The sequence below is a fragment of the Zootoca vivipara genome, chromosome 11, assembly GCF_963506605.1.
Source record: "Zootoca vivipara chromosome 11, rZooViv1.1, whole genome shotgun sequence".
NCBI classification, from domain to species: domain Eukaryota; kingdom Metazoa; phylum Chordata; class Lepidosauria; order Squamata; family Lacertidae; genus Zootoca; species Zootoca vivipara.
In genome coordinates this window covers 62,149,347-62,174,713 of record NC_083286.1, presented here as the reverse complement: position 1 = coordinate 62,174,713, position 25,367 = coordinate 62,149,347, and the positions used below count along the sequence as shown (strand labels likewise).

Sequence of the window (25,367 nt, the reverse complement as noted above, 5' to 3'; positions counted from 1 at the left end):
ATAAGGATGAGCAATGAAAATGTGTTTCGTAGGCAAAGAATAAGGGCAAAATTGATGCCTCTCACTCGATCCCTGTGCCTCCATCCAGTTCTTTTGGAGGAAAAACAAAACAATCCGCTCTGGATAAGCCCATGCAAAGTCCGGGAAACGCCATCGATCTTGCACCCAGGAGCCGCAGGGTATGTTGCTTCCAATCTGCCTAACCCAACTCACAGCAGTTATTGCAAACAGAGGGATAGGAGGGCACTGAGCAAATTACTCTCAGCTCTTGACACAGAGCAAGGCGAGAAATAAAATGCTCCGCTCTAATTTAATCATGTTCTGGTGTTGCCAAGCCAATCTGCCTGATCCACATCGAGCGAATACACAATTTGGAGTAAAGCAACCAAACCTCAGGACCTCCAGGATGAAATGGGGAGCCACTTCCAGGCCCCTCTCAATGGTCACTAAGACACAGCCAGGGATGCGGGTGGCGCTGTGGTCTAAACCACTGAGCCTCTTGGGCTCGCTGATCAGAAGGCTGCCAGTTCAAATCCCCGCAACGGGGTGAGCTCCTGTTGCTCTGTCCCAGCTCCTGCCAACCTAGCAGTTCGAAAGCATGGCAGTGCAAGTAGATAAATAGGTATTGCTGCGGCGGAGAAGGTAAATAGTGTTTCCATGCGCTCTGGCTCTTGTCACAGTGTTCCTTTGTGCCAGAAGCAGTTTAGTCACGCTGGACACATTACCCGGAAAGCTGTGGAGAACGCCGGCTCCCTCGGCCTGAAAGCAAGATGAGCGCCGCAACCCCATAGTCGCCTTTGGCTGAACTTAACCGTCCAGGGGTCCTTTACCTTTTACCTTTAAGACACAGCCCAAGGCATTCTGAGATATTACCCACAGTAATATCAGAATCCCCCTCCCTTTTCCCAGGGCTACGTAACAACCTCTCTGGAGGGCTGACAAATGTGCCAATGCCGCTAAGCCACTGCCATTTCCAAAGGTTTCATTTGCCCAATACGGGGCAGCAGGGGGCTCTCATTTTTCCAGAGTTGCTCAGCAGAGGCTCGGGGCTCCTACCAAGATAAAAAAGATTAAAAAAATAGTGGCCAAGTTTCCTCGAGGAGCAATTGTTGGCTACTACATCCTATGCCCTTTTAAAATGTGAAGTGGTTTGGGTTTTTTTAGGGGGGGGGGTATTGGGTTGTTGTTTTCATTTTGATTATATATTCTGCTGTTTTGTTTTTAGATTTTGTTCTGAGACCCCCGGGGCATAGGGCGGTATAGAAATCAAATAAATAATAATAATGCTATCAGCTTCTTCTCACAATGTTCAGCAGCAAAAGGCCAGCAGGCAAATTCTAGAGCATTCAAAATCTAAGAAGGGTTCTGCTGGGTCAGTTCTATGACCCAACTAGTCCAGAATCCTCTGTCTGACAGTGGCCAGATGCACAAATGGAAAGCTCAAAAGCAGGATTCAATCACAAGATTGCTCTCCCCCTTCTATGTTTTCCTGCTTGCTATCAAGAGGCAGGGACTTCCATAGCTTAACTCTGCGCTGCACGAAGGACTTCCTTTTTTGTTTGTTTTGCTTTTAAAGGTACAGCCTCTTTATGTTTTTACCTGTATTGTTAGTCACCTGGAGACATTTAATAATAAGTAATGAGAAAGTCTTAACCATGATCTGGGCACCAGAGTTCAAGAAGGATACTGACAAGCTGGAACGTGTCCAGAAGAGGGCAACCAAAATGGTCAAAGGCCTGGAAACGATGCCTTATGAGGAACGGCTTAGGGAGCTGGGTATGTTTAGCCTGGAGAAGAGAAGGTTAAGGGGTGATATGATAGCCATGTTCAAATATATAAAAGGATGTCATATAGAGGAGGGAGAAAGGTTGTTTTCTGCTGCTCCAGAGAAGTGGACACGGAGCAATGGATTCAAACTACAAGAAAGAAGATTCCACCTAAACATTAGAAAGAACTTCCTGACAGTAAGAGCTGTTCGGCAGTGGAATTTGCTACCAAGGAGTGTGGTGGAGTCTCCTTCTTTGGAGGTCTTTAAGCAGAGGCTTGACAGCCATATGTCAGGAATGCTTTGATGGTGTTTCCTGCTCAGCAGGGGGTTGGACTGGATGGCCCTTGTGGTCTCTTCCAACTCTACGATTCTCTGATTCTATGATGGTGATGAAGGTGATTAATCATCAACATTAGCTGTTAATGCCTGAATTGCAGGGGGTTGAATGACCCCCTCAGGGTCTCTTCCAACTCTTTCAGTTCTGCGATCACCAGAACCACAACCAACTTCATGATCCCCCAGAGCCCTTCTGATATCCTTATGCAGGAACCCGACTTATTTATTCATTTCTTTAATTTCATAAAATGTATACACCCCTCAGTTGCGAAACAGCAACAACCCCAAAGCAGTCTGCAAAAAGGCAAGCCAATAAAATCAAGGGAAAATTAGAACAGTGGCTTCAAAACCTACAAAAAGCAAAAACACATTAAAACTCGCAGCATCCTTTTAAGCACCTGGGCAGGATTGTTTAAACAAGAAATTAGGGTTGCCAAATGTCCAGAATTTCCTGGACAAACTTGGAATACTGCAGTCAGAAGCAGCGTCTGGGTAGAAATCGGCAAAATGCTGCTGTTGGCAAAAAAGAAAAAAAAAGGGGGGGGGAAGCTCAAGACCTTTGGCCAACCCTATTTTTAGCAGGTTCTGAAAGGAATACAGTGAAGGCAGTTGCTTGCTGTCAAGTGGCAGGGAGTTCCAAAGTGCAGGTGCTGTCAAACGAAAGGGTTGAAGCTGTTGTGATTTACAGAGCCCCTAATAGCTGTCTGGTCCGTCTCCCTCCCGAACAGGGAACATTGCTTTGCTATCCTCTCCCTTCCCATGGCCCTGCTCCCCCCACCCCCAAGCCGCCCCTCCAGCTGCCCCTTTGACATTTCCAAGCCCCACTTTACGCAGGCCAAGCAAGGCCATGTTTTAGCCGCGGTGCCTGCTGTCACTTGCAGACTCCTGCCTGCTTGGTAATTTGTGGCAATGAAGTGTCACGGCGGAGAAAATATACAGCAACCAGGGAGCGCGTAAATCTCTGATCCATAAATTTGTGCAGTCCATGCACGTCTTGGCTCTCTCTCTCTCTCTCTCTCTCTCTCTCTCTCTCTCTCTCTCTCTCTCTCTCCCCCCATCCCCAACCCAACCCCCAAACTTTCTCTTTTTCCTTTTCATGTAAGTGCAACCATTTGGCAAAAAGAGAAGCTGGAGAACAAGAGATTTGGGGGGGGGGGAGCTCGTGTGATCTCTCCGCAAAAACCTGCCTGCGTGAGTTTGTTCGACACGGTAATGAGCAGAGAGCTGCTTCAGTTGCAAGCGACTCGCTGTGGGCTGCAGAACAGCTCAGAGGCAAAGCGGCAGCTGGGGAGGCAGAAAACCGCACTGCAAGGAACCAGAGACCCTCTCAGATCATAGAATCATAGGTTGGAAGAGACCCCAGGATTCATCTAGTCCAAGCCCCTTAGAATGTCGGGGTTCTGCAATCCCCAGGATCCCAGCTGCCGTCTTAATTAAAAGAAAAGAAAAAGAGTTATTTGTAGAACTTGAGACATGAGACAAAACATACAGGCTTTTCACTTCTCGTTTTTTTGAAGAAAGGTTCCTCGTTTCTGGGTCGTACTTTGCCCTCTTCCACCTGCAGCGCTGAGTTAAGCTGTGGAACTCCCTGCCACAGGAGGCAGGGGTGGCAACCAACCTATTTTGCAGATAATTTGCAGGCACCTGTCTTCTGTTTTGCTTGCTCTCTCCCTCCTAACTGATGATAAGTGTAGGGGGGAGAGATTATAGAGAACCTCCCCCTCTCATCAGGAGCAGATCATCCCCGAGCAGCCATGAAAGCGCGGGGTCTGAAGGGGCTAGTCAGGACACGGAGAGAGAGAGCCAGGCCTCTGGCAGCATGGGAGAGCCCCTGCAACACAGACGGGAAGAGAAAGAGGCGGAAAGGGGAAGGCAGGGAAAGAACAGATCGTAGACCCTTTCCCCCGGCACCGGAATTAAGGAGGAGGAGAAAGGGGAGGAGATTCACTGCCCCGCGACTGTTATGTTGGTCAAAGTCGCGTAAAGGGGCAGTGCCGGATTCTGGATCGGAAGGAACAGACATGCATCCAACAGCTCCAATAAAGACTGTTAAAAGACAAGCATGTGGAAAGTCGTTACTCTAGAGTAGTCGCAACAACCCTGACAATAAGAAAAGATGGTAAGCCCTCACACAAACCAGCCAACTCTTACATCTTCATGGGAATCTTTCCACTTAGAGCAGGGGTTCCCAACAAAATTTTCTCGAGGACCCCTCATCGAGCCGCTATTGTGACAAGGACCCCCATTAATTCCTAATCCTATAATTAAAAAGTGAGAGCCAAATTAAGAGTCTTAATTTGGGAATGGAGAAGACAGGGTACCTGCGCAGTAGCGCACAAATGAAGCCGACGCACGCAAAGCATCTTGGGGAGGTGAGCGTTAGTAGAATGCGCGCGCTGCCTCTTTGCAAAACAGCAGTGTTTGTAAAGCGCCACCTAACGGCATACAGCAGAACTACTGCCTCTATCTAATTCTAGTTTTGCGCTAGACTCTGCTCATGCAAGAAGCGGCCAAAACAAAAAATCTGTTATCATACGAAATATATTTAATATATTTTTTATTCTAATAGCATCTTGCGGACCCCTCTGGCATAGCTCGCGGACCCCTGGGGGTCCCCAGACCACCTGTTGGGAACCACTGACTTAGAGCTTAGCTAACTATGCAAAGCCTACTAACAATCCAGGAGGGACCCCCCACAGATAGACAATCAAAGATCCAGAGGCAAAATAAACAAAGAAGTAAACAAAGAACCGGAAAGCACTTTCTTCCCTCACACTCAACCCCCCCACACACACACACACCAGTGGGGAAAAGAGGGGGGGGAGTTTTTATTTTCATTTATTTCATTTCATTTATTTTCATATTCTGGTGGTGTTTATGTTGTCAAAGGTTATGTTGCGCAGAGGTCAGCAAACTTTTCCAGCAGGGGGCCAGTCCACTGTCCCTCGGGCCTTGTGGGGGGCCGGACTATATTTTGGAAAAAAATATGAATGAATTCCTATGCCCCACAAATAACCCAGAGATGCATTTTAAATAAAAAGGAAACATTCTACTCATGTAAAAACATGCTGATTCCTAGACCGTCCGCAGGCTGGATTTAGAAGGCGATTGGGCCACATCCGGCCCCCGGGCCTTAGTTTGGGGACCCTGTTGTAAAGGGACCCCTGACTGTTAGGTCCAGTCGTGAATGACTCTGGGGTTGCGGCACTCATCTCGTGTTATTGGCCGAGGGAGCCGGCGTACAGCTTCCAGGTCTACTGGCCGAGGGAGCCAGCATTTGTCCGCAGACAGTTTTTCCGGGTCATGTGGCCAGCATGACTAAGCCGCTTCTGGCAAACCAGAGCAGCGCACAGAAACGCTGTTTACCTTCCCACCGGAGCGGTACCTATTTATCTACTTGCACTTTGACGTGCTTTCTAACAGCTAGGTTGGCAGGAGCAGGGACCAAAGAATGGGAGCTCACCCCGTTGCGGGGATTCGAACCGCCGACCTTCTGATTGGCAAGCACTAGGCTCTGTGGTTTAACCCACAGCACCACCTGTGCCCCTCATGTTGTTGGTTCCTCCTAAATAGCTTTCCTCCATATTGAATAGGAAGGGTTACTTATTGATTTATTGTCCTCCTTCCCTCTGATAAAAAGGGAGAGATTGGTGAGATGAACAGTTTTTTTGGGGGGGGGGCTTTTGTGCGGCGGGGGTGGAATGGAGGGGAGAAGATGCTTCTTCAGGTATACTGGACTTAGGCCATTTAGGGCTTTAAAGGTCAGTACCAACACTTTGAATTGTGCTCGGAAACATTCTGGGAGCCAATGTATGTCAGTATACCTGAAGGAACATCTCCATCCCCATCTTTCTGCCTGGACACTGAGGTCCAGCTCCAAGGGTCTTCTGCTGGTTACCTCATTTTGAGAAGTGAAGTTACAGGGAACCAGGCAGAGGCCTTGTTGGTGGTGGCGCCCACCCTGCGGAACGCCCTCCCATCAAATGTCAAGGAAATAAACACCTATCTGACGTTTAGAAGACATCTGAAGGCAGCCCCATTTAGAGAAGTTTTTAATGACTGATTTTTTAAATGTATTTTTAATCTTTTGTTGGAAGCCACTCAAAGTGGCTGGGGAAACCCAGCCAGATGGGCGGGGTACAAATAATTTGTTGTTGTTGTTGCTGCTGCTGCTGCTGCTGTTGTTAACATTAGGAAAAACCTCCTGGCAATAAAAACGTGTTCGACAGTGGAACGGACTCCTTCAGAAGGTGGTGGACCTTCCTTCATTGGGGGCTTTTAAGAAGAGGTTGGATGGCTATCGGTCAGGGAAACGGTACTTTAATTGTGATTCTTGCATTGCAGGAGGCTGGGCTAGAGGACCTTTGGGCGTACCTTCCAATTCTACCATTCTACGATTCTACAAAACTGGCTATCCCGTGCATAGAGATATCCCTGCTTCCCAGCAAGTCCCAGTTTCACCTAGCAGCTCCACAGTGGGATCTTGAGGATGAGATGGCATCAAAACGCAGGTGGCTGGTCCTCTGACTGTAGTGTAGTGTCGTGTAGTGGTTATAGTATCTGTATGCTTGGGAAACACGGACCACTTATAAACACCATCTCCAACTCCTCGAAAGATTTCATCAATGGTGTCTCCGGAAATTTTTACACTTCACTTGGGAAGACAGGCGAACTAATACCAGTGTACCGGAAGAAGCAAAGATCACCCAGGTCAAAGCCATGATTCTTCAACATCAACTTTGTTGGACTGGTCATGTTGTGCGGATGCCTGATGATTGTCTTCCAAAGCAACTACTCTACTCCAAACTTAAAAATGGAAAGCGTAATGCTGGTGGTCAACAAAAGAGGTTTAAAAACTGTCTCAAGGCAAATTTTTAAAAATGTAGTATTAACACCAACAACTGGGAAACAATGGCCTGCGAGCGCTGCAGTTGGAGAACAGCCTTGACCAAAGGTGTCATGGGCTTTGAAAACACTCAAACACAGGACGCAAGGGAGAAACATGCTAAGAAGAAGGCATGCTTGTCAAATCCACACTGTGATCAACTCCCGCCCAGAAACCAATGTCCCCACTGTGGAAGGACGTGTGGATCCAGAACCGGCCTCCACGGTCACTTAGGGACTCATTATTAAAATCATGTTTATGGAAGACAATCTTACTCAGCTACGAATGATCACCAAAAAAGAAGATAGTATTAGACAAGGACCTGGGAGAGGCCAGGGTTCAAATCCCACCACTCATCCATGGAGCTTACTGCGTGGCCTTCGGGACCAGTCCCATTGCCTCTTAGCCTACCTTGCAGGGTTGTTGTGGCAATTAAAGGAAAAGGGGGAGAACTGTGCATGAGTTCATTGGAGGAGATGGTAGGTTATAAATGCAAGAAATAAAATGAACTTGACGGCTCCTGGGAATATTTATTTTCTTGCTTAGTGCCGCAGATTTAATGTAGGACTCTGATCTGCATGCATTAGGCAGGGAGAATTTCCTCTGACGACCCAGCCTGGCCTCCCAGCGAAACTGGCTGCGGCGCTTCACGGTATTTGCCAGACATGATAGGCTGCCATCCACACTGAAGGATGTGACTTATCAGGAAACACTGTCTGTTTGCATTAGGAGATACAACACTGCCAATAAGGGCTCTATCAAGCCAGTCACACAGCCGCTTTCAATACGCTGCTCTCTGGGGAGGCCGGATCCTTTACCCCCGATGCTGCTTTCACGGCATTCTTGCTATCAGTAGCAGGAAGAAATACAACCTGCTCGGCTGCCAGGCCAGGAGAATGGAAAAGCCTGCTCAGCTCAAGAGAAAAGAAAAGAAAAAGAGCTTTTCTCAATGGCTGTCTCTTGGCCTTCTTGAATCTCTAAACCATCTGCTGGTTTGCCTCCCCAGCCAAGAGAATATTTGCAATTTGCACAATGGGAATAGATGTGGGCAGGGTAGGGTCTTATAGCCGATACTGCAGGGTGGCAGGTGGTTTCGGGGGTCAATCTGGGCAGCCTGGTGCTGGGCACAGGGAACACGTAATGCAGGACAGGGTCCTGTTAAAGCTGAGTGATGTCTGGTTTTTGTGATATATCACCAACTAAACATCACGATATATCAATATATCACAATGTCTGAAATAAGGATGTAACTGTGCAGAGCCTAACGGGGTTATGTCCTGGCAAGCGCTACTACCGGTACTTTAGGGGTCTAAAACGAATACATTTCTACCTACCTTCAACATTAAAACTGTTGTTTTACACTGCAGAGCTACAGGGGCAGAAGGAATCACGAGAGAAGCGAAGACCGGCTTCACGGATTTCCCCATCTCACAATTTTTTACATAGCACACAATCAGATTGCGATTCGCGATATATCGCCATGTCTGATATTGTGAAACTGTTATCACGATGTGGACGTCAAACTGATTTGGGATGCTGTATCAATACATCAATATCAATACCAGCTCCTTGAAAGATTCCATCAACTGTGTCTCCGAAACTTTTTACACATCACTTGAGAAGACAGGCAAACGAATGCCAGTATGCTGGAATAAGCAAAGTTCACCAGTGTTGAAGCAATGACTCTTCAACATCAACTTCGTTGGACTGGTCATGTTACGTGGATGCCTGATTATCATCTTCCAAAGCAACTACTCTATTCCGAACTTAAAAATGGAAAGCGTAATGCCGGTGGTCAACAAAAGAGGTTCAAAGACTGTCTCAAGGCAAATTGAAAGAAAAATGTAGTATAAACACCAACAATTGGGAAACACTGGCCTGCGAGCGCTCCAATTGGAGAACAGCCGTGACCAAAGGTGTCATGGGCTTTGAAGACACTCGAACTCAGGACGCAAGGGAGAAACGTGCTAAGAGGAAGGCACACTTGGCAAATCCACACCGTGATCAACTCCCACCAACTCCTAACCAATGCCCCCAGTGTGGAAGGACGGGCGGATCCAAAATTGGCCTCCACAGTCACTTACGGACTCACTGTTAGGACCGTGTTGATGGAAAACAAGCTATGAGTTATCGCCAAGGAAGAACACTATCCAACCCTAAGTCCTGTGTCTCCAGCGTGTACCGTGGGCAGAAGCCAAGGGACACATCAATCCTAACCCTACCATACTTTCAAGAATATGCAGCTGTGACCAAATCGAGGCAACCTTTTGATTGTGCACTGAGGGTGGTTTGCGCTCATTACGTTATTGTGGAGGTCAGACACGGCCTCACAGCCAATACTGCTTGTCCCTGCAAATGTTCTTTGGTGCAAGCCCTTCATTTCCAGTCTGGACAAGTCCTGAGGCATCCCAGTGAAATCCTGCAATGGTTCAGGCTGAAATTATCCACAGGGGTTTTTTTTCGTTCCTAGCACAAGAGATCCCCTCCAGATGACAAGGATGGGGTAGCACTGTGGAAGCATTGCAGAACAACTAATAAACCAGAATAATAATATATAGATGCTGCGGTACAAATCCATCACAAATGCAATATTATTGCATCAGAAAATACCTACAAATAATAATAATAAACCCTACCAGTCCAGAGGGGCCATACACATTTCCTCTTTCTTTTTTTACTTTTTACTTTTAAAAAAATCATGTTTCAGTTTTCATTGAATTGCAGAGTTGCAGGGCCTTTGTGTGATTGACATCTGATGCCCTTTTTAAGAATGTTGTAGAAGGGGGGGTCACTGGGTTGCTTTTCTTCTTAATTTTTTTAATGTATTTTGTGGGGGGGGGTTTATATTGTAATTTTATGTTGTGAACCGCTCTGAGATCTATGGTATAGGGCAGTATACAAATATTAATTTTATTATTATTAATAATAATAACAACAATAATAATGGAACCCAAGTGTCATCTAGTCCAGCCCCCTGCAATGCAGGAATCATATCTAAACTTTCATTTTCACATATACAACCTGAACAATACGTGAACAGTACAAGAAAAAAAAGCAAAGTCGATTAAAGCACACATTTCAAGTTCACTCTGGGGACAGAAGTTGAGATGTGGAACCTAAAAACTCTGCAAGGAGTACAGATATGGATGTCATTAATCCTAGCTTATGTTGTTTTTACAGATCCAGCACAGGACTTTCATCTTAAAAGACTGCCTACCAAGCAATATGAGAGAATGCTGGTGAGGGGCAGGCAAGAAAGAAAGAAAAAAGATTCCTGGAGAGGAGACTCTGGAAACTTTTAAGAGTTCCAGATTTTTGCATAATGCGCTGGCAGACCCCTGATGCGCTCTTGCTCATTTACATCACGAATAAAGGCACCCCAAACATTGACAAAGCTGCCGTGTCCTCTTCACACTTTGGAAGAACAAAATACTTCTCATACTGAGAAAAATTGAGGCACAGATCCTGCTAGAAGTAAGCAGCAAGGAAGATGGCTGTTAGGCAGGATGGCTCGGCTCTGCCTCCATGGCTGGAGGCTGCAATACTTCTGAATCCCAGTTGCTGGAAACCATGAGAAGGGAAAGTTGCTCTCGTGCTCAGATCCCGCTTGCGGGTTTCCCATTAGAGCACCTGGTTGGCCACTGGGCGAACAGGAGGCTGGATTGGATGGGCTCTAGTGTGCTCCTATGGACAAGACAGCTTGGTTTGGCTTGCTTTATAATAATAATTTATTACTTCTACCCTGCCCATCTGGCTGGGTTTCCCAAGCTACTCTGGGCGGCTTCCAACAAAACATTAAAATACAGAAATCAAACATTAAAAGCTTCCCGAAACAGGGCTGCCTTCAGATGTCTTCTATAATAATAATAATAATAATAATAATAATAATAATATTTATACCCCACCCATCTGGCCGGGTTCCCCCAGCCACTCGGGGCGGCTTCCAACAAAACATTAAAATACAGAAATCAAACATTAAAAGCTCCCCTAAACAGGGCTGCCTTGAGATGCCTTCTAAAGGTCTGGTAATTGTTGTTCTCTTTGACCTCTGGTGGGAGGGCATTCCACAGGGTGGGTGCCACTACCGAGAAGGCCCTCTGCCTGGTTCCCTGTAACTTGGCTTCTCATAGCGAGGGAACCGCCAGAAGACCCTCGGCGCTGGATCTCAGTGTCCGGGCAGAACGATGGGGGTGGAGACGCTCCTTCAGGTATACTGGACCGAGGCCGTTCTAAAAGTCAGGTACCGTAGTTTATTTCCTTGGCAACAGATGGGAGGGCGTTCCAAAGGGCAGGCGTCACCACCGAGAAGGCCCTCTGCCTTGTTCCCTGTAACTTTGCTTCTCACAGAGAGGGAACCGTCAGAAGGCCCTCAGCGCTGGACCTCAGTGTCCGGGCAAAACGATGGGGGTGGAGACGCTCCTTCAGGTATATTGGGCCGAGGCCATTTAGGGCCTTAAAGGTCAGCACCAACACTTTGAATTGTGCTCGGAAATGTACTGGGAACCGGTGTTATTTCAGGACCGGTGTTATATGGTCTCGGTGGCCCACTCACGCAGCTCATTCAACAATGGGGAAGAAATGGAGGCAGTGAGAGAGTTTACTTTCCTGGGCTCCTTGATAACTGCAGATGGTGACAGCAGTCACAAAATTAAAAGACGCCTGCTTCTTGGGAGAAAAGCAATGACAAACCTAGACAGCATCTTAAAAAGCAGAGACATCACCTTGCCTACAAAGGTCCATATAGTTAAAGCTATGGTTTTCCCAGGAGTGATGTATGGAAGTGAGAGCTGGACCATAAAGAAGGCTGATCTCCGAAGAATTGATGCTTTTGAATTATGGTGCTGGAGGAGACTCTTGAGAGTCCCGTGGACTGCAAGAAGATCAAACCTATCCATTCTGAAGGAAATAAGCCCCGAGTGCTCACTGGAAGGACAGATCGTGAAGCTGGGGCTCCAATACTTTGGCCACCTCATGAGAAGAGAAGACTCCCTGGAAAAGACCCTGATGTTGGGAAAGATGGAGAGCACAAGGAGAAGGGGACGACAGAGGACGAGATGGTTGGACAGTGTTCTCGAAGCTACGAACATGAGTTTGACCAAACTGCGGGAGGCAGTGCAAGACAGGAGTGCCTGGCGTGCTCTGGTCCAGGGGGTCACGAAGAGTCAGACACGACTAAATGACTTAACAACAACACAACAAATTGTTATCTGCAAGGCTACTTCTCAACTTCACATGTTCCCTTTCATGAAGATGTGAAACAAATTAGAATGACACTACAGTGGAACCTCGGCTCCCAAACGCTTCAGGGGTCAAACTTTCCGGCTCCCAAACGAACAAAAACCAGAAGTACAGTAATTGTTCCAGTTTTCAAACGTTCTTTGGAAGCCGAACGCCCAGCCTGGCTTCCGCGGCTTCCGATTGGCTGCAGGAAGCTGCTGCAGCCAATCAGAAGCTGCACCTTGGTTCCTGAACTGTTTTGGGAATTAAAATAAAAAAAATTCCTTCAGTAGCACCTTAAAGACCAACTAAGTTTTTATTTTGGTATGAGCTTTCGTGTGCATGCACACTTCTTCAGATGTTTTGGGAATTGAACATACTCCCAGAATGGATTAAGTTCAGGAACCAAGGTTCAACTGTATAGAAATTTGTGCAGGAATTTTATGCTGGCTGAGGCTGAAGACATGGCACCAGGTTGACAAAAGTTGTTCTACAATGTTGAGAAAGAGTAAAGGCCCCCTCCACTCCTTGCCACCCACCCACAAAACTCTTGTTCCTATTTTACTTGGGCTCCCTTTTTGGGTGTGGTAGGAGGCGTATCAGTGGCCTTGCCAGGACTCAAAGACTGGAATGGTTGCAGTATTATTATTATTTTATTTTTTTTAATGGGCCAGATCATATGCTTTATTAAGCAAGATCTAAATCATTCCTGCCCTGCCAGGGCCCTTTGGTATGCGCCAGCCATTAAACACACAATTAGCTGGCATTTACAAATCTGTAAAAACTGCTCTGGCCGCCCATTCCGCAGCCACTGCTTTGGGAGGGAGGGGGGGCAGGAATTATTTCTCCCTCCAGCTGAGCCCATCCTGCACTGTTCTCTCATTAGCAGAGCCTGCTTCAAATGGCTGGATCCATTTCTTCCCCCAGATTTAAGTCCCAGGAAAAGTGGGGTCATTTGCCACTCTGCCACTGTTTAAATTTGCTTCCACTCAAGACCCTAATGGGCAGAGTGGAATGGGCAGGTTAGCTCCGCAACACATCTGCTTCCACAATTGTTTCAGCATGATTTTTTTTTGACCACCCACTTCTCTCCACCCCATGTCACAGACAGGCAAGGTATCAAACTGCTTTACTCACAACCTCTGACTTGGCACATGAAGGCTTTAGATTTCTCAGTTTGGACATTCTACATAGATCAGAATCTCAGAATCAGAGTTGGGAGGGACCCTGAAGATCATCTAGCCCAACCCCCTGTAACGCGGGAATGAATATGCAGGGATAGAACCTGCCACCTTGGTGTTTACAACCCCATGCTCTAGCCAGCTGAGCTATCCCATGAAGCGCACCGGCTTATAGCAATCTTCAAAGATCTCAAGGGCTGTCCTATGGGAGGTGGAGCAAGTTTGTTTTCTCCTGCTCCAGAGGGTAGGACTCGAACCCATGGCTTCTGCTGCTCCAGAGGGGAGGAGGATCTGAACCAATGGATTCAAATGACACAAAAGGAGATTCCGACTCAGTGACAGCTGTTCAACAGTAGAATGGACTCCCTTGAAAAGTGCTGGATTTTCCTTTGTCTGAGATTTTAAAGCAGAAAATGGATGGCCATTTTTCACGGATGGTTTTGCTGTGATTTCTACATTGCAGGGGGTTGGACTAGATGGTCCTTTGGGGTCCCTTCCAACTCTACAGTTCTATGATTCTATGATTGAGAAGGACTCAGAAAAGGACATTCAAACTGATATCAACCCCTTAGGATGTATAGGAATGGAACTAGAATATGGGCATTTCGGTTTTGACATAGTCAATTCCAGCACCACACCACACTGTGGTTTGTGCAAACCACAATTTAGCATCACCATCATAGGAGGCAGCAGTGCATCTGAAGGGGAGGGGAGGGGGCTCCTGTGTTCGAATCCTGCTTGCTCAAATCCCATAGGCATCTGGTTGACCACTCTGAGGAAAGGATGCCATTGTTGGCCCATTGGCCTGATTCAGAATGTTCCTCTTCTGTTCTCAAGTCAATGAGAAGTTTTGTTTCTCAGAAAACATGAAGGGGCAGCTCATTTTGCTGAGCCAGGCAGGGAGGAGAAAGCAGCCCCACTTAACTGTTAACATGTGGGCAAAGAGAGCCATCATATACTCCTTTTCTCCCTTCGCTCCTGTCTGTTTTGCTCTGGGCCACTAATCCAATTGAGCCGGGCTCCGAGCTCGTAACAAAAGCTACGAGACATTTGTCAGATCTCTCGACTAGACCCGTGGCTAATTTTACAACGTTAATTTATCTTAGCATATTATATCGCTTTAATTTCGTCCCTCTGGATCCCATTACCACCACCATACCTTGTAGCCAGCGTGTAGCGGTAATTGCCATTATTAGCAGTGTTCCGTGGGCTGGAGCAACTCTGCAAATAAAGGAGCAAGGAAAAAATGGGGAGTCACCAGGTCGGCGGGGGCTCCGTGTGAGGAAAAAAGAGGAGGAAAGCAAATAACTTCGGGGCTGGCTGGGCTGGGGGGAATTGTAAGGCCACCGTGGTGTGGGATTAAAAAGGAGGTAACCGGGGTAGTAAAGCCTCAGAAGAGGAAAGGGGAAATCATCAGGGAGAGAGGAACATAGGAAGCTGCATTGTAGAGAATCATAAAATCACACAGTTCTAGAGCCAGAAGCAGCGTTCGAATTCCGCCAGGCACATTTTGCACCTGCCTGTCGGCCACTCTGGCTGCCCGAGCGCCAGAACGGTGCATGAAATCTCTGCCATCTGGAGGTGCTTGCCTGGGGATCCTTGGATCTTGCCTGTTTTCACACACTAACAACACATCCTGTAGAATTCTATCCGTTATATTTTTTCTGCACCATCAGAATGAATTTCAGGAACCAAAAAGTCGTATTGGAAAATATGATTTTTTGAGCCGTCTGGCCCCCAAATGACAACTAGGCCTTCTGTTTTGACAACTGCAACCCTGGTTGAAGGAGCCAATTGGCACCTAGCTTATATATCTGAGTTTTGAATACTGGCCAGAAGGGACCCCCAAGGGTCATCTAGTCCAACCCCCCGCAATGCGGGAATCTCAGCTAAAGTATCCATTTGTTGACAACCTATAGATGAGAAACGGCTACCCAGCCCTATGCGACTTGGGACCCTCGTACCTACGGGACCGCCTCTCCTGGTATGCCCCGCGGAGGACCTTAAGGTCCACAAACAATAATATTCTGGAGATCCCGAGTCATAAGATGGCTAGATTGGCCTCTACTAGAGCCAGGGCCTTTTCAGTACTGGCCCCAACCTGGTGGAACGCTCTTTCCCAGGAGACCAGGGCCCTGCGGGATTTGTCATCTTTCCGCAGGGCCTGCAAGACAGAGCTGTTCCGCCTGGCCTTTGGGTTAGACTCAGCCTGACCCCTGTGTTTTTCTCCCTCATGGCTTGGATTTATGGCCTACTTGAAATGAGGCTGCACTTTAAATTTTAATACTGTATTTTAATCTGTATTTTAACTAATTGTTTTTATGTTTTATTGTGGTTCTGTTGGTGTCAGCCACTTATGGCCTACTTGAAATGAGGCTGCACTTTAAATTTTAATACTGTATTTTAATCTGTATTTTAATTAATTGTTTTTATGTTTTATTGTGGTTCTGTTGGTGTCAGCCGCCCTGAGCCCGGTTTTTGACTGGGGAGGGCGGGGTATAAATAAAAATTTATTATTATTATCACATGAGCTCAATGGAGTCCCAAGGAAACTGACCCGGAAAGATATGTTGGTTCCTTATAGTGAGCCTTGGGGTGCCCAGTCTGACCCCCCCCCCACATCACATGTCCCCATGCTACCTGCCCAAATGGGGGCCAAAAGCAGAAAGAGCAGCTCACGTGTTTAACTCCTTTTGCAGGTAGCTCAGAGGCCATTCCTGGCCTGCCTTTTGACGGACATTCGCTGGACTAGACGCTGTTGTTTGGCCAGAGATTTGGGAGTGAAGAGACAGAAGGGCTTTCACACACGTCTCTGAATCCTGGTCTTCAAACAAACAGGAAAGCCTTTCTCTCTGAATCTCACAAGCAGGCAAGTCCAGCCTAAAATGTCAAGCTTTCTGACATAAGAAGCATCAGCCGTTCACACCTCTGGTGCTGCTCAAGCGAGGCAGCCATGAGATCACCAGCACAGGAGAGAATCAGAGTCGGAAGGGACCCTAAGAGTCATCTAGTCCACCCCCTGCAATGCAGGAATCCCAGCTAAAGCATCCATGACAGATGGTCATCCAACCTCTGCTTTAAGAGCCCTCCTACTAAAAAAAAAAAAACACCAGCAGGTTCCTCCACCTTCAGGGGCTCATGTGGGGGTAGACCAAAAGAGGGCCTTCTCTGTGGGGACCCCCAAGCTGAGAAACTCCCTCCCCACAGAGATGTGCTTGGCACCTTCATTGCACAGTTTCCAGAGAATGCTGAAGACAGGCACTTTTTTTTTGTCCCAGCCTTTGACACTTGAAGGGCATGTTTTAGGGACCTGGCTCATTTTTATGGTTGTAAGTTGTTTTGAACTGTTTTTAATGTTTTGTGTATTTTATTTGTTTCATGAACTCTAGATATGCACATTTTGATTGTTTAAAAAAACCTAAAGTGGCTGTGTTTCATTGTTCTTTAATGCTGTAACTTGCCCTGGGGCGTAAGAGTGAAGGCTAGATAATTAAGAAACAAGAACAATTTAACAACAGCAACAACACCCTGTTAGGTGAATTACGCAAGGGGGGAGGGAATTAGAATCGAATATGTGGGCTTTACCCTGACCTTCATGCATACAACAAAATGCACAAAATAAAGATAAAAACGGGAAAAGCAGAGATTGGGAATTTGGAGGGTACCTTCAGAAACAATGCAAAGTTCAGACTGGGGAGATTAGACGACCTGCTTGTGTTCAGATGTGCATTTTTGCAATCATCCCATCCAACAGTCTTAGGACCATCTATGGGATGCCCTTCCTGTAACCAGCTGGGTCAGGGCCGAGGACCACAACTGCTCTCTTCCGTCCCTCTCTCAGCATTTTTGAATTATTGACTATATAATCTCAGGGGTGATGCACTTGGATTTAATAAAACCTCTCTGGAGGTTATAGAGAGACTTACAGAACAACGGTGCCCTTTGGGGTGAAAAAGGAAGTGTCAATCATTTAGCCGAAAAAGAGGCAAAACCACTCAAAACGAAATCAATCATGGCAGAAAACCTATTACAGATTAGAGCATCTCGAAAACAAAAGCAAAATTCAAATCCATCGGTTTGAATCCCACAACAATGAAATTTCCATTTCTCCCCCTTTGGTGGCAAAGAAGCATTTCCTGCCTTGCATTATGCAGGCTTCAGATAGATTCTCAAACAGCATCCAAGCATAAGCAAAACAACAATCAGATAAAATTCAGATGAATCTTCCTAGCATCACTTCAAAGTCCCCATGGGATCCTCGGCTGACTCATTATTTTCACCCGACCCTCCAAAGCGATGACATCAGAGCAAGCTCAGATCACCCCCAGGCCTGGCGTAACGACATCAGCACGGTCCTGATGACACAGCTACTGCCTGTATCATTCATGACATCACCCTGGAACACGAGATGCAGGAAGGGGCTCTCGGAGGAGCAACGGAGAGATCAAAAGACACAAACGCTCCTCTGAAGTCACTCCAATAAAGGACACACCAGTCACTCGCTTCCAATGCTAAGTCTGAAATGTGGGCTTCTGGGAGCTTGTCAGGTTGCAAAAACTATTAGAAATCTGCAGCCCTCCAGGAGCAGAATAGTGTAAAAATAATAATAATCACTGAGTCATTACAAGTCTTTGCAACTATACTGGATATTATATATATATTACCCCGTTCTCCTTTCTTAAGGAGTCCAGGATGGCAAACAGGACTGGATTGAGGTTTGATGAGGCCCTAAGCTACTGAAGGTAATGTGGCCCTTTATATGTCCAGCTGTCCTTTGTCAACAACAAATGGTCACTGTTTTGTGTGTTGAATAGATGCTATATGGTAATTGATGGACCTCATAGGTATCTCAAGCCATTTGCACATAACAAAATACTGTATGTATTTTATCAAAGTAATTGTTGAACTGAAATACAACTAAGAAGAAGTATCCAGGGTTTCTTTTCCTTCAATTTTTTTTGGGGGGCCCCAAGAGAGTGGGGCCCTAAGCTATAGCTTGTTTGGCTTATACATAAATCCGGCACTGATGGCAACCAACAATAACGACATCACAAAAATGATTCCGGTACAGTTGCGGATTGGGAAAGATCTGCACTTAAAAGGATCATTGGAAGAGGAAGGTCTTCAGCAGAAAAGGCAGCAGAGACAGCCACTGTCTAATATTCAGGGGAAGGTATTCCAGAGGGCAGGGGCCACAACACTAAAAGCCCGATTCCTACATTGTGGGGAGGATTCCTACACTGCAGGAAGAGCTCAACAATGATCCGTTGGGTACGGAAGGGGTGAAATGGTCTTCCAGGTATCCTGATCCTAAGCCATTTAGGGCTGTGGTTCCCATTTTTTTTGGAGTTACTGGCAACTTGATTCCATAAGCTCATCCCCACTGCGCTTTCTTTCCCCAGCCCTACAAAAAGCACTGTTCAGAACAGCGGTAGTCATGACCCACTAAGGATGATAATAACGCAATAAAATTCAAAGCGCTAACAATTAATTGCATGTTTATTCAAAATCCAAATAAAACTGTTGAGTTTAATTAATTGAACAAAACTGATGTCCTTGATCCAGTGACACCAGCTTTTCAGAATCTGATTGTCATTTACCCCTCTAGCACCCCCTTGCTGTTTAAAGCCCCCCCTATATAATTCCACCCCAGAGGGAGGTACTCCCCACTTGTATAAGGTTTTATCCATCAAAATGAGCACCTTCAACTTAGCCGGGTAGCTTACTTGCAGCCACTGCAACTCTACTAAACATGGGAGAACATACTGGCACCAGGCCCGGTGGCAGACCCACTCTGCTGCATTACAAAGATGTTTGCAAATGTGGAATGAAGGCTGGCAACACAACTGGATGCTTTCACCTGCCCCAGCTGCAACAAAACAGGTCTGTCTCTCTCACATTGGTCTCTACAGCAGGCTCTGCAACCGTCCGAGACAGGCAGAAGCCAGCCGGCCAACTATTGTGCCCCATTGAGCAGCTTCCAAAGAACCTTAAGGGCAGCCCCACAAAGAGCACATTGCAGTAATCCAGCCCAGAGTTTACCAGCATATGGACAACAGCAGTCAGGCTATCTTGTCCCAGAGACAGCTGTAGCAGCTTTACCAGCGAGAGCCACTCGGGTCACCTGCAGTTGTAGTGGCACAAAGATGGAGCCAGGAGCACACCAGACTGGTCCAATCCCATCCAAAGCAGGCAATCGATCAGTTACCTGGACCTGGGGACCAACCTTGCCAGGATTCAGTCAGTTTTCTGGGCCCGCCAGAACACAGAAGAAACTCAGGGTGTGTTTGGCACCATCAAGGGAAGACTCTGTGCCAAAAATGTGCCAACGGACAGAGCAAGCGGCGAAGCTGTAATAATTCTCATCCATCACCAAGCTACTTGAGGACCACCCAGATGTAGCCTGCAGGCGCTTCCTGAGCAGTAACCTCTGTGAACACGGAATAAACCTGCATCGGTCTCTATTGAAGAGGCCCTTACCTCTCAGGTGTTGCAGGCAGCAAGGTGTGGTCCAAATTGCTCATCCAACTCCTCTCAGCTTCTCCACGCTTTCCCTGTTCTGGGGTCTCGCCTTTGAAATCCAGGGCTTCCTACCAAGATAAAAGGAGGTGTTGAGTCAGGTGAAATCATAGGAAATCTTTGCACCCCTTTCCTGCTGTTAGTGTTGCTAAGTTCCGCCCCTGAGCTGCCCTCCACCCCGTGCAAAACGCTTTGCAAAAAGGAGACGTTTGCTACCCGTTTTTTTTTTTTTTGCCTTGTTCAGCATCCAGAAAGGCCAAAAACATATCGTCATTTTCTGGGGAGCAAATGTGAGGGATTTCTCTACATGACAGGCATCTCCTGCTTGTACTGTACATGCTGCTTTGACGTTCCACTCTGCTGGGAGTGTGGCAGAGCGGTTAGAGTGTGGGACTAGGACCTGGGAGATCAGGGTTTGAGTCTTCCACTTGGCCATGAAGCTCGCTGGGTGTGACCTCCAGCCAGCCGCTGCCTCTCAACTTAACCGACCTTGCAGGGTTTGCTGTGGGGATTGAAAGAGGAGGGGGAGAACCACGTATACCCCCTTGAGCTGCTTGGAGGGAAAAGGTGGTATATAATTGCAATAAATAAATACATGCAAGCCTGTGTGTGGTTCAATTATTTCACTACAACCCTGTGAGGTAGGCGAGGCTGCGGGATGTTGGCTACCTTGGCAAGCATTAGGATCAATCCAGGATTCTAACATGAGTCTTCCACATCCAAGTAAGAAAATGGCCATGACAGGGATAAGAGAAAAGACAAGACTCAAAGGCGAACAAAAACGAATTTATTCGGCTGAGAACATTTTGATTAATGGTGAAAAATGAAAAGCAACATCATTTTCCAGACTCTGGTCTCCCCTTCCCTGCAAGTATTCAAAGCACAACAGCCAAGCAAATCTTAACCCCCTTTACGACCTTCCTGCGAGGAAGGCTGCCGTTCTTCCAAGGATTAAGCCTGCCAATTGCTCTTCAGAGGGAACCCATTAATACTATCTCATTGCTACGTTTTGGCGCTGGCAGGCTTTTGGTCTCTGCAGAAGATGCCCGTCCTGCAAGTCTGCTCAACGTGGTTGGCATTGCTGTCGAAGGACAGGCTCTGGGGAATTTCTTACACACACAGGACTGGGAAGCTGACGTGTCGCGTCCAATGGCCCGGCTGGAGAACTCTGTCACAAATTACTTGGCAACACGTGGGAGTCCTTGCATTGACTTCCACCGGGTTGCTGGTTCTGATCTTTCGAAGGCCCATTAAACAGGAGTAAATAAGGGAAACTCCCGCGTGGGCCTGATTGAGAAACTCATTTGCAAAGCTCTGGGAAATAATTGCAAAGTTTTCCTGGAGCTTGAAGGAGGGAGCGGTCCGTTTGTCACTGCGGCAGCCCATGCCGTGTGCCCATTCATCACGCTTGTCAGGTGTCAGCCACTGAAAAATTCAGCGGTGCTTTCCCCCTCCCACCGGGCAGCCCATCATTCACAACGTACGCAGCGAGGATGCCTGGAGACCACCAGAGCAATGACTGACAAATGTGACAGAAAGCACACACCTACACGCAAAGCGCCATTTGCATGCGTGCACCCAAGTGCTCGCGGGCCTCGCTACATGATAATCAAAGAAGAGCCTGCTGGATCTGGCCCATGGCCCTTCTAGTCCAGCATCCTGCTCTCAGAGCGGCCAACCAAATGGCCATTATGAGGAACCTGTAAGCAGGACAACACACAGGATTATTATTATTATTATTATTATTATTATTATTATTATTATTATTTATTATACCCCACCCACCTGGCTAGGTTTCCCCAGACACTCTGGGTGGCTGCCAACAGAATATTAAAAACACAATAGAACATTAAACATTAAAAACTTCCCTAAACAGGGCTTCTTTCAGATGTCTTCTAAAAGTCAGATAGTTGTTTATTTCCTTGACATCTGATGGGAGGGGGTTCCACAGGGCGGGTGCCACTACCGAGAAGGCCCTCTGCCTGGGTCCCTGTAACCTCAGTTCTCTGTGAGGGAACCTTGGAGTTGGACCCCAGTGTCCAGGCAGAACGATGGGGGTGGAGATGCTCCTTCAGGTACACTGGGCTGAGGTCATTTAAGGCTTTAAAGGTCAGCACCAACACTTTGAATTGTACTCAGAAACTGGGAACCAAGGTAGGTCCCGGTGGCCACTCCCAGTCACCAGTCTAGCTTCTGCATTCTGGATTATTTGCAGTTTCCAGGTCACCTTCAAAGGTAGCCCCACAAAGAGCGCATTGCAGTAGTCCAAACGGGAGATAACCACTCTGGCGAGACAATCCATGGGCAGGTAGGGTCTCAGCCTGCGTACCAGATGGAGCTGGTAGACAACTGCCCTGGACATAGAATTGACCTGCGCCTCCATGGACAGCTGTGAGTCCAAAATGACTCCCAGGCTGCGCACCTGGTCTTTCAGGGGCACAGTTACCCCATTCAGGACCAGGGAGTCCCCCACCCCCTGTCCCCCCAAAACAGTACTTCTGTTTTGTCAGGATTCAACCTCAATCCGTTAGCTGCCATCCATCCTCCAACCACCTCCAGGCACTCACACAGGACATTCACCGCCTTCACTGGTTCTAATTTAAAATAAAGGTAGAGCTGGGTATCATCCGCATATGCAGAAGAGCCCAGCCGGTCCCTTCTAGGGCCCTGGCCTTGCCCAACAATGGCGGATTCTGATGCCCACTTTGTCTGTACACTCTTCTTGCCCACTTGGGAGATGCTCCTTCCCACTGCCCCATTTCCATGCCCAGTGTTGGCATCTCAGGTGGCCTGCCACTTGCGGACGTCTGTTGCAGGCCTGGAAACCAGTAACCAGGGATAGATGGCATCTAAACATGGAGGTGCCATCCAGCCATCACGAATCCTTGGAGACATTCTGCATGGATTTATCTGACCTCCCTTTAAAGCTGGGCTGACCCAGATTGCCCTTTGTTTCTTGGCACAGGTTTACGATTCAAAGGTCAGTGTGCGAGTGGGGTTTTTCTTTTGTTATCTCCCCAGCACTTTCTCCAGGAAAACCCTCGTTTTACTGCTGATTGCCGGATTTCCGATGGGCAGATCACAAGTGTCATGAGGCAGCAGGAGTTTAAGGAAGGGCACTGGGCTTCTGTGGGCAGACCGTATACAGTTGTAACCTACCCAGGCCTGGGATCATGTGATGAAGGGCAGGCTAAAAATACTCTAAATTAGGGCTGTCCAACAGGTCAATCATGATCTACCGGTTGATCGCAGGATGCCCCTGGTTGATCGCGGGATCCCCCCCCCCTTCAAAAAAGCTCAGTAATCATGGCTTTCTCCCCAAAAAAGCTCAACAGCTTTGGCTTCCCCCAAAAAGCTCAACAACTCTGCTTAATCACTGCCAGTTTTTTTTATAGTGGTTGTAGATCGCAGTCTCTTGGAAGCTGGACAGCTCTGCTCTAAATCATAGGGTTGGGATCCCGAGGGTCATCTAGGCCAACCCCCTGCAATGCAGGAATCTTAACATGTGGTCCCCCATCTGATCTGAAATAGGTCAATAGAAGGATAGACAAGTTTCCCATAACAGGGCAAACAGTTGCTGGGGGAAGGAATAGATTCATTTGCTTATTTCAGGAAGTGACGCTGACCCCGGTCCACCCCGTGGAATTGGGCCGTCCACTCACCCCAGGGCACCTGGTGCAAGAGAGCATCTGTGCGACACGGCCAAGGACTGAGGGCACGGAGGCCAACGCTTGCTGTGTGCTCTTCAGCTCCTGGGCCCCCTTCCCTGCAAGCCGCCATCCTAATTTCTCTCTCCCCCCCTGCCTAGACAAGCTTTTACTGGCTCAGGATAATCAAGCGTTTATTCGAACAGCATATTTTTAGGGAGTCTTTTTTTTTAATAGGCACATTTTATCTTGTCATTTCCACCCCCTTGTACCTTGATTGCTTTATAATTAATATTTTTATGTTGCAATATCCCTGTGTTTGTAAAAGGCTATTACCTTCTCCAAGGCTCCTATAGATGCGCCGGGTTATAAATCCGGGGGAATAAAAAAGCTAAAAGATTTTAAAAACCGGGAAGACTATCACAGCCAGACTAACCTATAGGAGGCTGTTTTTCTGGCCCCTTCCCTTCCCACCAGAAATAAACCTCCAATAGAAGCGAGAAGGGAAGCGAGAAGGGCTAAATTGAGACACCTGCCGCCTCTCAGAATGAGATGCAACAAGGAGGTTTGAGGTGCTCAGCATGTTTGGGGTTTGGGAACGGGGGGGGGGAGAAAATTAGGGATAAATTAAGGATCAAAGGGAGGGGTGAGGAACAATCAATTAGACAAGGAATAAAAGCCCCCCACGCGCCGCTGCCACCGAAAAAGGCCGAATGTTCTAGCGCCCGTTTATTAAACGGGCTGAATGGCACTAGTTTTAAATAAAAGGACACATTCTAGTCATGTATAAACATGCTGATTCCCGGACCGTCCGCGGGCTGGATTGAGAAAGCGATTGGGCTGCATCTGTCCCTCGGGCCTTAGTTTGGGGACCCTGCAGTAGTCGATACCAACTGTACCAAAAGGAACTATTATGAAAATAAGAAATACCATATAAATACCATATTGGCCATAATATAAGCCGCACATTTCAAATTTGGTGTCTTGGGGGAGGCTTGGGAGCCACGGACAGGGCAGGCGCCATTGCCCTGCGCTCCCGGGCTGCTCTCGGGGTAAGCACGCTGCTTTGCCTCCCCCTCCCCTTCCTTCCGATGGCTATGGGGAGGCTTGGGAGTGGCAGGTGGGCGGGCGGGCGGGCTGGGCGCCGTTGCCCTGCGCTCCTGTGCTGCTTCCTGGGGGGGGGGCTATGCCACTTTGCCAGCGGCGTAAGGTCGCGAATGTAAGCCGCACTTTAACTTTTCACGATCAGAATTTGGGGGGGGGGGGAATGCAGCTTATATTCAGGCCAATACGGTAATTAGAGGGGGGGTGCCAAATTTTGTCCTCGTTTTTGTTACCAAAGTGGGTGGCGAGATGGATAGGAGAGGGTTGGTGCTCATCAATATGCTGCGAGTAGGTAGGCCCTGGGGATGTGCTGTATTCTGCATGGCCCCCATTTGGTCCAATCAGACCCAGGCTCAGGCAAGCAAGAAATTGGGTTGAACGCCTGTTCTTTCCCCCCAAGCAATGTGAATTAAAGGAAAACAGAGCGAGGCTATTTGCTGGAAACGTTTTGCAGAGGCGAAAAGACAGCAGCGGAGGGGTGTGCCGGGGGAAAGCAAGCAGTGAACCTCCCCTCTGATGGGAGGGCTGCCCGAAACTGTGGAGGCTGGCAATCTTCTTGCTCTGGACCGAATGGGCTTTGTCCAATCTATTTGAGGCTCTTCAAGAAAGGGTGACCCAAGAGGATGGAGCGAACCCCCTATGGAGAAAGCTTGAGGCACCTGGGAGTTTGGGGTTTAGAGAGAAGGCAAATAAGGGGAGGCGGGTCATGG

At 47.6% G+C, this 25,367-nt stretch overlaps 1 protein-coding gene across 2 annotated transcripts in view; it reads right to left on the bottom strand.

Annotated features, from left to right (window-relative positions):
* Positions 1-25,367, bottom strand: part of CNTFR (ciliary neurotrophic factor receptor) — a 367,284-nt gene that overhangs the window by 264,365 nt on the left and 77,552 nt on the right. For both annotated transcript variants that reach the window (XM_060280404.1, XM_035100658.2), the window contains exon 2: positions 19,868-19,977. The gene's annotated coding sequence lies outside the window, so the exon portion shown is untranslated. The remainder of the gene's footprint in view (positions 1-19,867; positions 19,978-25,367) is intronic.